General features: G+C 43.0%; 1 long non-coding RNA gene across 1 annotated transcript; it reads left to right on the top strand.

Annotated features, from left to right (window-relative positions):
* Positions 1–9,614: 9,614 nt before the first annotated feature.
* Positions 9,615–11,275, top strand: LOC134033472 (uncharacterized). Its single transcript, XR_009932128.1, has 3 exons — positions 9,615–9,642; positions 11,069–11,101; positions 11,164–11,275. It is a non-coding gene; the product is annotated as an uncharacterized LOC134033472 (long non-coding RNA).
* The last annotated feature ends 1,822 nt before the right edge of the window (positions 11,276–13,097 follow it).

Raw genomic sequence — 13,097 nt, 5'->3', positions numbered from 1 at the left:
ATGGTATACAGTTATAGATCTCTGTTCTGCATTTTTCTCAGTGCCTTTACACCAGGACTCACAATATCTGTTTTCTTTCACCTATGAAGGTAAGCAAATGACATACACTCGTTTACCCCAGGGATTCCTGGACAGCCCCGCGGTGTTTAATCGGGTGTTGACCCAGGACCTGCAAAATCTGCATGTTGCCAGTACCGTTTTACAGTATGTAGATGACATTTTAATTTGCAGCAGCTCGAAGGAGCAGTGCGAGAGAGATTCTGTCACGGTGTTAACACAGCTGGCAGAGGGAGGTCATAAAGTCAGTAAAGACAAGTTACAGTTTTGTCAGACGACTGTAGATTATCTGGGCAGGAGGCTTAGTGGGGACAAGAGACAGATAGCCTTGTCACAGATAGAAGCCATAGTCAAGGCACCGAATCCTCAGACGGTAGGGCAAATGCTTACCTTGTTGGCAATGGCGGGATACAGCAGGCCATGGATTTGTGATTATGCCCTCAAATCAGCACCTTTGCGAGCCCTTATTAGGGCTGCAGGGCAGACTAGTAATGCTGCTACATTGCAGTGGACCGAAGAGGCGGAGGGAGCTTTTTTAGCTCTTAAAAGTGACATGCAATCAGCCCCCGCCCTTGGCAATCCCGATTACTCCAAACCATTTCATCTATATGTTGCAGAACAATCTGGATATGCTACTGCAGTACTGTTACAGGACACGCCCATAGGGAAACAACCATTGGCCTATTACAGTACAAAACTTGACAATGTAGAGGCAGGACTGCCACCCTGCTATCAGGGATTGGCAGCCGCTGTTTTTGTGTTCAAGAAGGCTTCATCACTGACAATGGGACACCCAGTAACTCTGTACACGTCCCATCAACTACATGCCTTACTTACAAGCCCACGATTTGTGTTGACACAGGCCAGGAGAACTGGCTACGAGGTGATACTGTCTGCCCCTGAACTCACCATACAAAGGTGTGACATAGTAAACCCAGCAACTAAGATGGTGTTGCCAGTAGATGGGACACCACACGATTGTGTCCACGACACTGACGTCTTTATGCGTGCACGCCAAGACCTGCACAACGAACCAATCGCAGCAGACCTCACATTGTTTTGTGGATGGATCTTGCTTTAGAGATGCTGTGGGCAACCATGCGGGCTACGGCGTAGTGCAGCTCAAAGATGACGCCACATTTGAAACCATCCAATCTGTGAAGGTTGATCAACCATGTTCAGCCCAACTGGCTGAGATCAAAGCTCTTACAGCAGCGTGCCTGTTGGCAAAGGGTAAGAGTCTTAATGTTTATACTGACTCTGCATATGCATACGGCGTGTGTCATGTGTATGGCAACATATGGAAGCAGAGAGGCTTTCGCAGAGCCGATGGTATAGCAATCAGCCATGGACAGTCTATTTCACAACTGTTAGACGCCATGCATGCTCCAACAGCCTTGGCCATTATTAAATGCCCAGCCCACCAAAAGACTGACACTCTCATTGCCAAAGGAAACAACATGGCCGATGAGACAGCCAGGCAAGCAGCAACGGGCACAGGGGCAGTAATGGGACCCCTTCAAGTGACTGATGACCCTGCCCCACTTACCACCTTATCTTCTCTCGTGTTAGCACAAGACCGGGTTAGTCCTCAGGAAAAAGATATGTGGTTGAAACGGGGGGCCATGCAGAACACTCAAGATGGACCCAACAAAGGTCTATGGAGTAGTCATGGACATTTCGTATTGCCTAGTACGTTGTTACGCTTTGCTATTAGGAATGTGCATGGTACTGACCAGGGGCGCCACATTGCGCCAGGGGGGAGATTGTAAGACGCCTTCAAAGCGTGTGGTGGTCACCATATTTAACTGCCACAGTTGATAGAGTGCTACACGAATGAGAAGTATGTGCACATTACAATGTTAGGAAGACATTTTCTGCTCCCATCTCACACATTCCAACGCCAGATGGGCCATTTAGACATCTGATGATAGATTATATGACGCAACGTATAGGAAGGCTGAGATACATCTTGGTAGTAATCTGTCGGTTCAGTAGATGGGTAGAGGCAGTACCAACTGCAGGTCCAGACTCCCGATCAGTAGCAAAATTTCTGTGTAGAGAGGTCTTTCCGAGATTTGGAATCCCGGATAGCATAAGCTCAGACAACAGACATTTTGTGGCTGAAACATTTAAATTGGCATTGAAAATGTTAGGTATTAGACAAAGGTTTGGCTGTGTTTATCATCCTCAGTCACAAGGGACAGTCGAGAGAGCCAACGGTATCTTGAAAGCCAAGTTAGCAAAAATCATGGCTGATGGTAAGTTAAACTGGGTACAGGCTTTACCGCTGGCACTAATGGCAATGCGCTTGAGTACTAACCGACTAACATTTCTAACACCGCATGAAATGGCAACTGGAAGGCCACTTCCAGTTCCGTATTTACGAGGACCCGTTGAGGGTCCTCCCCTTGAAACATTGGAAAGGGAGCTGCAAAGCTACCTACTACACTTAACACAAGTACATAAGGAAGTGTTCTCACAGGTAAAAGGTGCCACGGAGGAGAGGGAAGCAGAGATTCCAGAGAACCTGCAGACGGTTGTGCCTGGAGATTGGGTTTACGTAAAGGTATTCAAAAGAAAGTGGAACGAGCCCAGACGGGAAGGTCCCTTAAAAGTCCGTCTAACAACTCAAACAGCCCTAAAAGTTGACGGTAAGAAGTTTTGGTACCATTTCAATCACTGCTGTAGAGCCGAAGATCCAGAACAAAATGAGGCACATAGGAGAGGAGCAGCTCGACCGGAAAAAGAAGGGGCATGTGTCACCGCCCCGCAGGGACTCCAGGATGGGGACGGACACTCCTCCCCGCAGGGACCCAGACGATCTCACAGACTGGTCCAACAGAGACTCGCAAACAACCGAAACACTAACAGCAGCTGCCCAGCTATTAAGAAATCACCAAAGCCAGATACAGCAGACAGCTGAGAGAGCACCAAGTGTTAGGGCCACCACGAGACAGGAGAGGGACCCCCCAGATGCAACTAAGATACGACCAGGGCTAGGGGTAATGCTAATATGGACAGCCATAGTGTTGGCAGGCAGCGTGATGTGGACAATACGACACCTGACACCCCCATATATCCCCAACAAAATCTAACTCAACAACATGTTCCACCCACCACACATCCCCAAGAAAACTTAACCCAACAACATGTTCCACCCACCACACATCCCCAAGAAAATTTAACCCACAACATGTTTCACCTACCACACCTCCCCAAGAAAACCTGACTCCACAACATATCTTACCCACCAAATATCCCCAACACGACCCAACCCTACAATATGTTTTATCCACCAATGAGTCAAAAACACCAAAGGAAGATGTGCAGATGGCCAAGTGTGCATTAGCTGTAGGGGTGCTAGCGGCAAATCTAGGGTATATACCATTAGATGAAGACGTCAACTTAACATACCGCATACCACCAAACCGAAACGTGATAATAACATCCGGCCCCGGTAAACTAATAATCTACAGTTATTCCCGGAATACAAAGTGCAAGAAAAATGGAACAACAAGAGTAATTGTAAAATGCTTGAAAACTCAACGTATTTATGTAAACGCAAAACGAGTAATATATAACCAAAAAGCCATGAGCCTGCTCAAAATATACTCTGTGATCTGTCGAGTAAAACACAGCCGGGATAGTGGCTATATGTTAAGAACGGCGCAACTAAAATCCAACATGTTCTATGACTGGCTGAAGTACTCAGCTCAGCAAGTAAGTCAGGAAACCTGTGTAGCATGTTACAATGCAAAAAGGCTTCCACAGATCAGGCCCATTCCAGGTAGCGCATTAGGGTCCTGTACGGACCTAGACGAGTGCTTTGCTTACTGTACCATGTACATGGCGAATAGTAAATACCAAAGTATGAGTAAGGATGAGACGGTCTGCCGGCGCAAAATAGATGAAACCCAAAAAGAAGGCGACTATATGGCACCACCCATGGTCAAAATCCTGCAAACTCTTATCTTTCCATTTTGTATAAGTAAGGGGAACGGAAATAGAGGATGTGATTAGACGCTACGCCTCAACTGACTCCAAGGGATTAGTGAGTTGCAAGGAGGAAGCTTTTGGCCGACGGTGCGCAACAACAGACAAGACTACAATAAAGTGCGAACAGCTTGTATTAGACGGAGAATACATAATCTATAAAATAGAGTCCACGAACGCTGAACAATATCGCATTCCAAGTTATGCAGAAGGAACAGTTCCATTGGGAGATATATTTTGGGTATGTGAAAAAGTTAAGACTTAAGACTCTTAAAATTAAGCTAGAGCCGGGATGGGTGGGTATCTGCGCGCCAACTATGTTAACTGGGAAAGTAACAGTGTTAGCACCTCATAGAAGCGTACCAAACAGAGATAAAAGAGACACTCAGACTCAGTGGAAAACAGATGACAAGGTATACATCACTTACGACCAAGTACCTTACGGTATGCCCGATGAACATTTGGCCATGAGTAATGACTGGATAATCACAGGACGTATAGTAGGCTCAGTGCCCTTTTTCGGCCAGATAATAAATGCTCAATCCATAGAACGCAACAGCCAATGGATAAATTACTTATGGTATAATCAACAACGATTCATAAATCACACCATAGCTGCACTAGAAGGAGTGAAAGAATGCTACATGCTACATCACTGATGGCCCTGCAAAACCGGTTCATCATAGAAACTTTGTTAGCAGAAGACCAAAAAGTTGCGAACTGATAGGAGAGGAGTGTTGCACTGTCATTCCCATGCATACTGGGGAGGGGGGAAATCTCAGTAAGGCCCTAATGAATCTAAAGGAACTAAGACAGGAACATGTAATACATTCCAATTGGAAAACGGGAACAAATGCGTTATGGAGCTGGTTGATGAATTTGACTTGGCCTAAATTACTGAGAGGGATAGCGATGGCCATAGCAATAATTTTGATAATAGTAGTAGTAACTGCATGCTGTATATTGCCGCTGGTGGGGCAATTAATTAAAAAGATGTCAAAGGTAATAACAGGACAGTTTCCTTTACAAATAGCTCCGGAAGGAGAAGACAGCACTCTGTCACTGTATGAGGTTCCAACCAACGACCAAACACGGGAAGGGGCTTACATCGAGATGATAGAATTACAAACAATTGAAGCGTAAATCAAGTTTGTATGAGTTGAGCCAAGAGGGATTGTGCGACAACTAACTTTGTTATGTCACTAGATGTACACGGCAGACGACCCCCATCGGAAGAACGACCAAGACAACTCAAACCCCCAGCAGATATCGACTTCATCCATGCCATACCTGACAAGTCAGGAACCCCCACCACCAGGAGTAGAGCCACAGCAGATAGATAGCTCAGTTATGACCATACGAGAAGGTCCAGCGAGTCCACCCCCAGTAGAGAGTAGTGTAGAAATAATCCCACCAGTTCTCATACCATTGGATAGAATCACTACAGTAGGGGAAGACGCAGGTCAGGTTCCCAGCGACCCCCGATTAGGGCAGTGACGGATCCACCCCATAGATTTAGACCTAGACAGGATAGTTACGGAGCCACCGCGGCTAACCTGGCAGCAGCAGGTGCAGGAGCTGCCACTCCCCAACCTCGGTCCACTAACCTCACTACACCCAGGCCCGATGTGGCCAACCTCTCTCAACCCCCACCCCCAGATCCAGTCATTCGGTGTCCCAGGCAGTACCAGGTCACCAATCCACGACCAACCACCCCCTCCAGGAGTCCAGACCAAGGAAGGAGCAGCAAAGGGTCCTGAGGAAAGAGAGCTCTCAGGAGCCACATCTGAGGGACCAGAGGGAGACACAGATGCAGGCCCCGAAGGAGACACAAACACCAACACGGACGAAGCCGAGCTGGTTACTGGATCAAGCACCGCGGAAATGGATCATTGGATTGGAAAAATGTCACCGGATCAGTATAAAAACCTCCAGGGACAAATGACCAAGAGGGTAACAAGACGTCTGAATCGTGCAAGACGAAGAAGGCAAGCGCAAATTCGGTGGAGAGAACGCTATAGGGAAAAAGAGCATCAGACTGAAGAGATGGTGACACTTCAGAACAAGAACAGGATGCTGATACGCCAGAATGAGGAATTCAGAATGGAGATAAATAGCTGGCAGAAACGTTGGGGTGCATATCAACCCATGCCCCTAATGGATCCCTATGAGAACATTTGGCGGTACTTCTAAGGAAATGCTTTGGCTGAGGAGAGGGTAATTCACTCCAACCACTCACTCTGTTTCACCCTGGATCATTTTGTTTCACCCTGGATCATTCTGTTTCACCTTGGATTATTCTGTTTCACCTTGGGTTATTCTGTTTCACCTTGGATTATGCTGTTTCGCCTTGGATTATTCTGTTCCCCTTTGGATGATTATGTTGCATCCTGGAGTACCCAGTTTTACCCTGGACTATTCTGTCCGCCATTAAAATATACTGCCCTCCTTTGGACACCCCGCCTGAGACCCAGCCCTTTCCCCAATCATCTTCACACATCCAACCCCCTCCCCTGAACATCACCAAACATCAACCCATTTCCCCAACCATCTTCACACATCCAACCCCCTCCCCTGAACATCACCAAACATCAACCCATTTCCCTGAACACCTCCAAACACCAGCCCCTCACCCTGGACATCATCGGACACATGCTCATAACCCAGGACATTATCAGACATATATTTTAACCATTTAGTAATAAGTCACACTGTTTCACGATCAAGCACCAATATTATGTATTGCATGGAGCACTACTTTACAGGTTTATCTAGAAAATATCATCACCTGTACGTGCACCCTTCTTTTATTTTGCTGTCACGTCACTGGTTTGTTTTCAATGACATTCTAGTATGTTGTATTGTTGTCATTGTTCGTTTCATTTTGTCTCGCATACTGTTTGGAGATGCTTTAAAGTTGGGTCCTCATCACATGGATGTGGGGTTATGTGGGATGGGTAAAAGGTTTGCTATCCATTGCAATTTACATCTGCAGTATAATAATGGGTCTAGACCCCGTCGCTCACTGGCTCATCAAATGACCTGCAGTCCCTGTGTATGTGTAAACGCTTGCTTTAAGGGAGAGACAACGAACATGTAAACCTACGTCACAACCACTGGCTGTGGAGATGAGTATAACCAACATATAGTCATATATAGAACATATACATTAGTCTATTACTTATTGTTTTATGTTAATGAAACGGACCAATTTTTTATAAGTAATAGGACCTCAGTGCGAAGCTCCTCAGTGTGGATGGTGAATGAGCAGGGAGGTACAGTATGGCAACTAGCGATGACTCAGTCTGTCACATATACTTAGGTAGAGGCTGGAACAGATACTCATGTCGCATTATGAGCATAGTTAACCAAGATGGCTCGCGTTATGCGTGTCATTGTCTCCGGGGAGTTTCTAGTTTTTAGTTCCCCATACCCGTATCATTTTACTCCCCTGCTATGTGTTGCAATTAAGCTGAAAGCTTAAGTGAGTATTGGAAAGAAGGACAGTCCACCAGGCCACCTAGGATGAGTTTCGCACATGATGACATTCCTGAGTAAGGTCGAAATTAACAATGATTTGTTTTGTATTTTTATGATTCTACTGACACACTGAATTAGTGCCTAATGTGCTTTTTGACTACTGATATTCTATCAGCACTGATAATTGCTCCGATATTATTTCTGTTGTATAATTACAGTAGTGTTCACAGTATGAGGTGTGGTGAGATTTTCTAAGTCTCACAGAGGGGACTGAAGTGGAATAATATCACACTGTTGTAATTATGAAAGATGAAGAAATTAGTATGGATTATATGATTGAAATACGCCTATTAATCACTTTTATACTTTTATACCTTTATATGTTACACTACTGATTAGTAATACTGTTTAGTATTTCCTCTAAGATATAGAAGGAAAATTAAGCCCCAAAGTGTTCATCTGGATGATAGGGGCTGGGTGTGAGAGAAGGCTATGTGATCAGGCTTCTACCATAGAAAAACTACAAAACCCAGCAGTATTGAGGCGATTTTACAACCCACGGCCCGGAGGCCAGTGTGACTGGACTTCAAGGTCAGAGCGGGCTACAAAAAATAGATGATTTCTCTATGCACCTGTAATCTGAAGCCTTTAGAGAGAGAGACCAATAGAGTGTAAAATGAATTATGCATTTGTGATAAACAATATTGTACCAATAGCAAATTTACAGAACTGATAAGGTTTTGATATAAAAGAGTATGTCCGAAGAAGATTTCTCAGTCTTATTCTGCAGAATCTGGCTCACGTTTGAACGGAATCACCCTGTTTGTATTGGATTCTGATTAAACACTTTGCATCAAACCCTGGAAGTTTTTGTGCTGTTTCAAACTTAGAGAAATTAACCCAAGGACTTAGTACTTTGATTTTCTTCATCAACGGCCGCAGCCTGTAGCGAGTTGAATAGCAAATGGATGTGAGATGATCGTATCAAAGTTGACATATTCTCCAAATAGTAATTATAATTTGACCGTATGTTTAACAACATTACTAGCCAGCTATCCAGCCATGTCATTGTCCCCAAATCAAATCAAGATTTTTACGAACAAAATAATCGGCATGTCGTGTTGGCCGCAGCCTGTCTGAATTGACTAGCGAGGTGAATAGCGAATGGGATGTGAGATTAGCGGTTACGTGACACTGACACAGTAAATTCAGAAAGGTAATATTTTCCAAATAGGTTAAAAGAAATTTTGAAGTCACTCATTGTTGTAATTACATGTTAGCTTGTTAAAGTCTTTCAAAATTGTAAACGGAGGCTTTGACTGCGTCCCTGTTGTTATGGTTAGCTAGTTATTTCAGACACTTTGTACAGGCTCATACCAAAGAGTATAGTTCTTTGCTCGTACTATGTAGCCAGCGCAATAATTTAGAATGGTGAAAAGACAGTTTTGCTGGAACGATAATGGACACCCCTGCAGCCAATCAGAATCGAGTATTCACCCAGACATTCACCAGATATAATGACTTGAAATATTTGTCCTTGAATCGTTCATTCAGGAGATTCGTTCAAAAATGCTGATTTGTCCATGAAACAAATGAAGTATTTAAGTGAGTAATTGAATCATTCATTCAAACCACGTTTTTTTTATAATTCAGATTATTTTTACATTTTAAATAGACTTCAGCAATTAACATAAATAATTTTATTTTGTTTAGTTGTTTGTTCAGTATTGTGATCTCTATTGTATTCTCAATTTATCCAGAACATACATAGCTTGTGTATGAATCATTTTGTTCTATTTAAAGTCATGTATAGAAGGTAAGGCCCGAAAATGACTCAAGCCCAGGGGCCCCCACCCCTCTAAGTCCTGCCCTGGATACAGCACAAAGCGGGACAGATGGCCACCCTACTTGACACGCGCGAGCTTGGCGAGACGCACACACATCCTTTCTGTAAATTGTGTGCTGACCAAGACCCCACCCTCGGTCTTGAGTTCCTGTTTCATTTCGCTTCCAATCGCAGCTCGCCGTTACGAATATACATTCTTTTTCGGCGGCCTGTTGTTTTTAACTGGAATCGCCTGATAGCCGTGTTGGAGGCAGCCACGTTTGGTAAGTCCTATTTTTACACATTTTAAGCTAGAATCAATGATTGGGTTTGTGAAAGTACACTACTCTTGAATGATGGTGAAGGTTTGAGCACTTTTAGACCTTTTAGATTGTGAGCTTGAAGTGACGGAAAACCGAACTCGAAAAGTAGCTATCTTTTCCCCTCTGTATTTATAATTATTGAATCATTTTGCATCTCGGCGAATTCTTCACCAAGAAGGTGGAGGGGGACAGCCTTTAAAGATCCTGTAAAGTGGACCTGGAAACGAGTTTTAAGTTCGCCACACCACAGAATAATGTGTTATTAACTACCCATCCAAATTCGAATGAAAAAATAACACCGACAAGTATGTTAAATTAGGCTTTGAAATCGTGAAAAAATCAGCAGTCTTCTCTGCTTGAGACTGGGGGGGCGTGTCACCTGAAGGAGCTGAAGCTCCGCCCCTCGCTGCCTAGTGCCTACCTCCGACCGAAATAATGGACGCTATGTCAAGCCGAACAAAACCGTATAGAATTAGAATGTATTTGTTCAATGAGTGAAACATACAGATGCATATAAATGAAATGTTCCCCTGAGCTGTAACAGTAAAAATGGACACCAGAGACAGCAGACAGTGAGCTCTCCAACTAGGCTACTTCTAACACATTAGCTCAGTGTGCGAATTATACAATGACAATCGGGGGGGTCAACTCAGTGCCCCTTGCAGTAGAATAATCATACATTACAAGAAGTATTTGTACATGTTGGTGTGGTTTCTGTAGAATAAACGAAATACAGAATATAACATAAATATACATAATTAGCAATATGTACCAGTATACATAAATATATGCATATCTTAACAATATACATAATTACATATCAATTATGAATTATTTATAATATATAATTCACTATTATGCAATAAACAGAATTGCTATTCAAACAAACTGAAATAATAATATATTAATACCTGCACTCAGTGTATCAGTAACACTGTAATTACAATGCTGTTACACTACTATACCACAAGATGGCACTCTAAGACCACAAATGGCCTGGCAGTCTGAACTCTAAGCTACCAGCGATATCAAACAATTCGATCTCCAGATCAGCGTCGAAGACAGGCTAGAACAAATCGATGCAACATATGCGAGAAATGACTAGTTATAACAGCTAGTGCTAGTAAACATCAACATGAGGAGAGCAATGCTAGCAATAACATGAAACCATATACTTACATTGGCAGTAACGCACACGGCAACACAACATAAACTTTATGCTAGCATGATATATCGAAAGCATGTCCACTCGTGTTAGCAGCTGGTATAAAAAGGAAATGGAAAGTTTGTGTGCATGCGCAACACCTCAGCTCTAACAGTAACGTCAGCTCACAGTCCAGAATGGAGTTTTCCACAACTGACATGGACCCTTTCTTCACTTTTACAGGTCTGGAGGGTCATGCAGAGGCCTGCTCAACAAGTTCAACAGAGGATGCTGAGAGCAACAACAGAGGATTCTGAGCGTAACTGAGGATGCAACAGAGGATGCTGAGATCAACACAGACCCCTTGCTGGACTACCCCTCTCTAGCTGGACAGCTTCTCTTCAGCCCTGACCCCAGGACAGTTTCATCCAGCTGGCCTGCCCTGCCTGCCTGCAGGCCCTGCTTCACCCCACAGACACAGTAGCTCTGCAGACTGCTTTTTTGAGGACATTGATGAAAAAGGAAAAACCAGCATTTTTTACTTAGATGAAAGTCTAAATGTTTAATCCTTTCCATGTCCCAGTATGCCAAGCTGCTGACTGAGTGTCTTAAGTGATGAAACCAGTTCAATTGATAGACTTTTGACCTAAATCCAATGATTATTCATCTGAATAAAAACCACTCAAGAGAAGTACTGCTTCTTGGATGATTTGTGCTCCACATCAGTAGATCTCACACATTTGCCTTTGTTTCCATGGGATTCATGGAATTGCTAGTTTCTGCTCCACCATTTCCACCATAGTGTAATAATAAATATAATTTAGGACAGCAATTACATTTGTGTTATCCTTTTGCATTACACACATTTAGTCAATGGGCCTCATTCACCAAATGTTCTTAAGAACTAATTTGTTCTTAAATCCCACTTACGCAGTTTTCACGAAGATTCTGGCATTCATCAATGTTTTCTTATTTGTGATTTGTTCTCAGGTAAGAACAGAATTTACGCACACCCAAGAGCACTCTTGCTCACAATTGAGAGCTGACATGTTTGCGCAAAATAAGTAGTTATACAATTTTCATCCATTCTAATTTAAATTTGAATATTTCTCTCCTTTATAATTTTGCAACTAATAATTGTCATTATTTTACACATAATTATATGGTTGTTTTAATAAATACACACTACACTTACACTTCGGCTCATTTGTAAAGCACTTTGAATATCCATTGTGTATGAATTGTGCTAGGCCTATATAAATAAACTAGCCTTGCTTTGCCTTCAATTCACATCTATTATGTTAACGGGGAACCTTGCCATCCAATAATAAGTGACTTATCACGGTATTTATAGGCCCAAAGTAGGCTTATTCCGCACACTAAGACAACATCACACAATGGCGTATTTATTGCTGCTGCAAAATTTTGCAGATCGTGCCCTGAGGAGGGAACGCATCTTCCGTGACCATACCGATTTATTTGCAGAGTGACGAGTAGGCTACCTGATGGGACGCTTTAGGCTACCAAGAGCAGTCCTCACGGATATTTGTAACAGTCAACTGAAATATGTTTTTTTTGCTTCAGAATTAAGATTAAAGTTAAACCATTCTTTTTCACTTCATCAGTTTTGCGCCCTTCTCCAGATACAGCGTTCACTGCATGAGTAATTGCATTCCATGCATCGGCTTTATTTACTGCTTTGTATCCACCGCTGACGCCATTAAATATGATGTGTCGTTTGTCGCCAACTTCTTGCAGCTGTACCTCGACCTCAGAATTACTAACGTTTTTCTGTCTTTTGTCGAGGCCTCCACCATCTTTACCACGTCTTTTTTACATTTCTCTGAGTGTGCACATGGCCTTGCCATCTCATGCCCTTTTATGGGGCGTTTACCTATGCTAAATAGGAGCAACGGGGCACGACCTTTCAACTTATAAAATATTGGGATTCATCATTCTAAGACCACACCTGCGAACAATTCTGCTGTTTAGGAACACGTCATGAATCACACAGATTTTTCCTAGGAACTTTCTTAAGAACAAATTTAAGAAATAACTTAGGAAGATATTGGTGAATGAGGCCCAATGTTCTTAAACTCAACCGATTGTTGTCATTTTACCATACTGTTCATATTGAACAGACATCAGTGTTTACTTGGAAAGATTACTGTATATTTCCACTTTTGATTTGTATTTCCATCGTAAGTTTGGTCTTTGATTTCATTTGGAAGTGGTATTAAAAGGTCTTAAAAAGTCTTACATTTAACTTGTT

Source organism: Osmerus eperlanus, chromosome 14, assembly GCF_963692335.1.
Source record: "Osmerus eperlanus chromosome 14, fOsmEpe2.1, whole genome shotgun sequence".
NCBI lineage: Eukaryota > Metazoa > Chordata > Actinopteri > Osmeriformes > Osmeridae > Osmerus > Osmerus eperlanus.
This window is presented reverse-complemented; position numbering and strand designations above follow the sequence as displayed.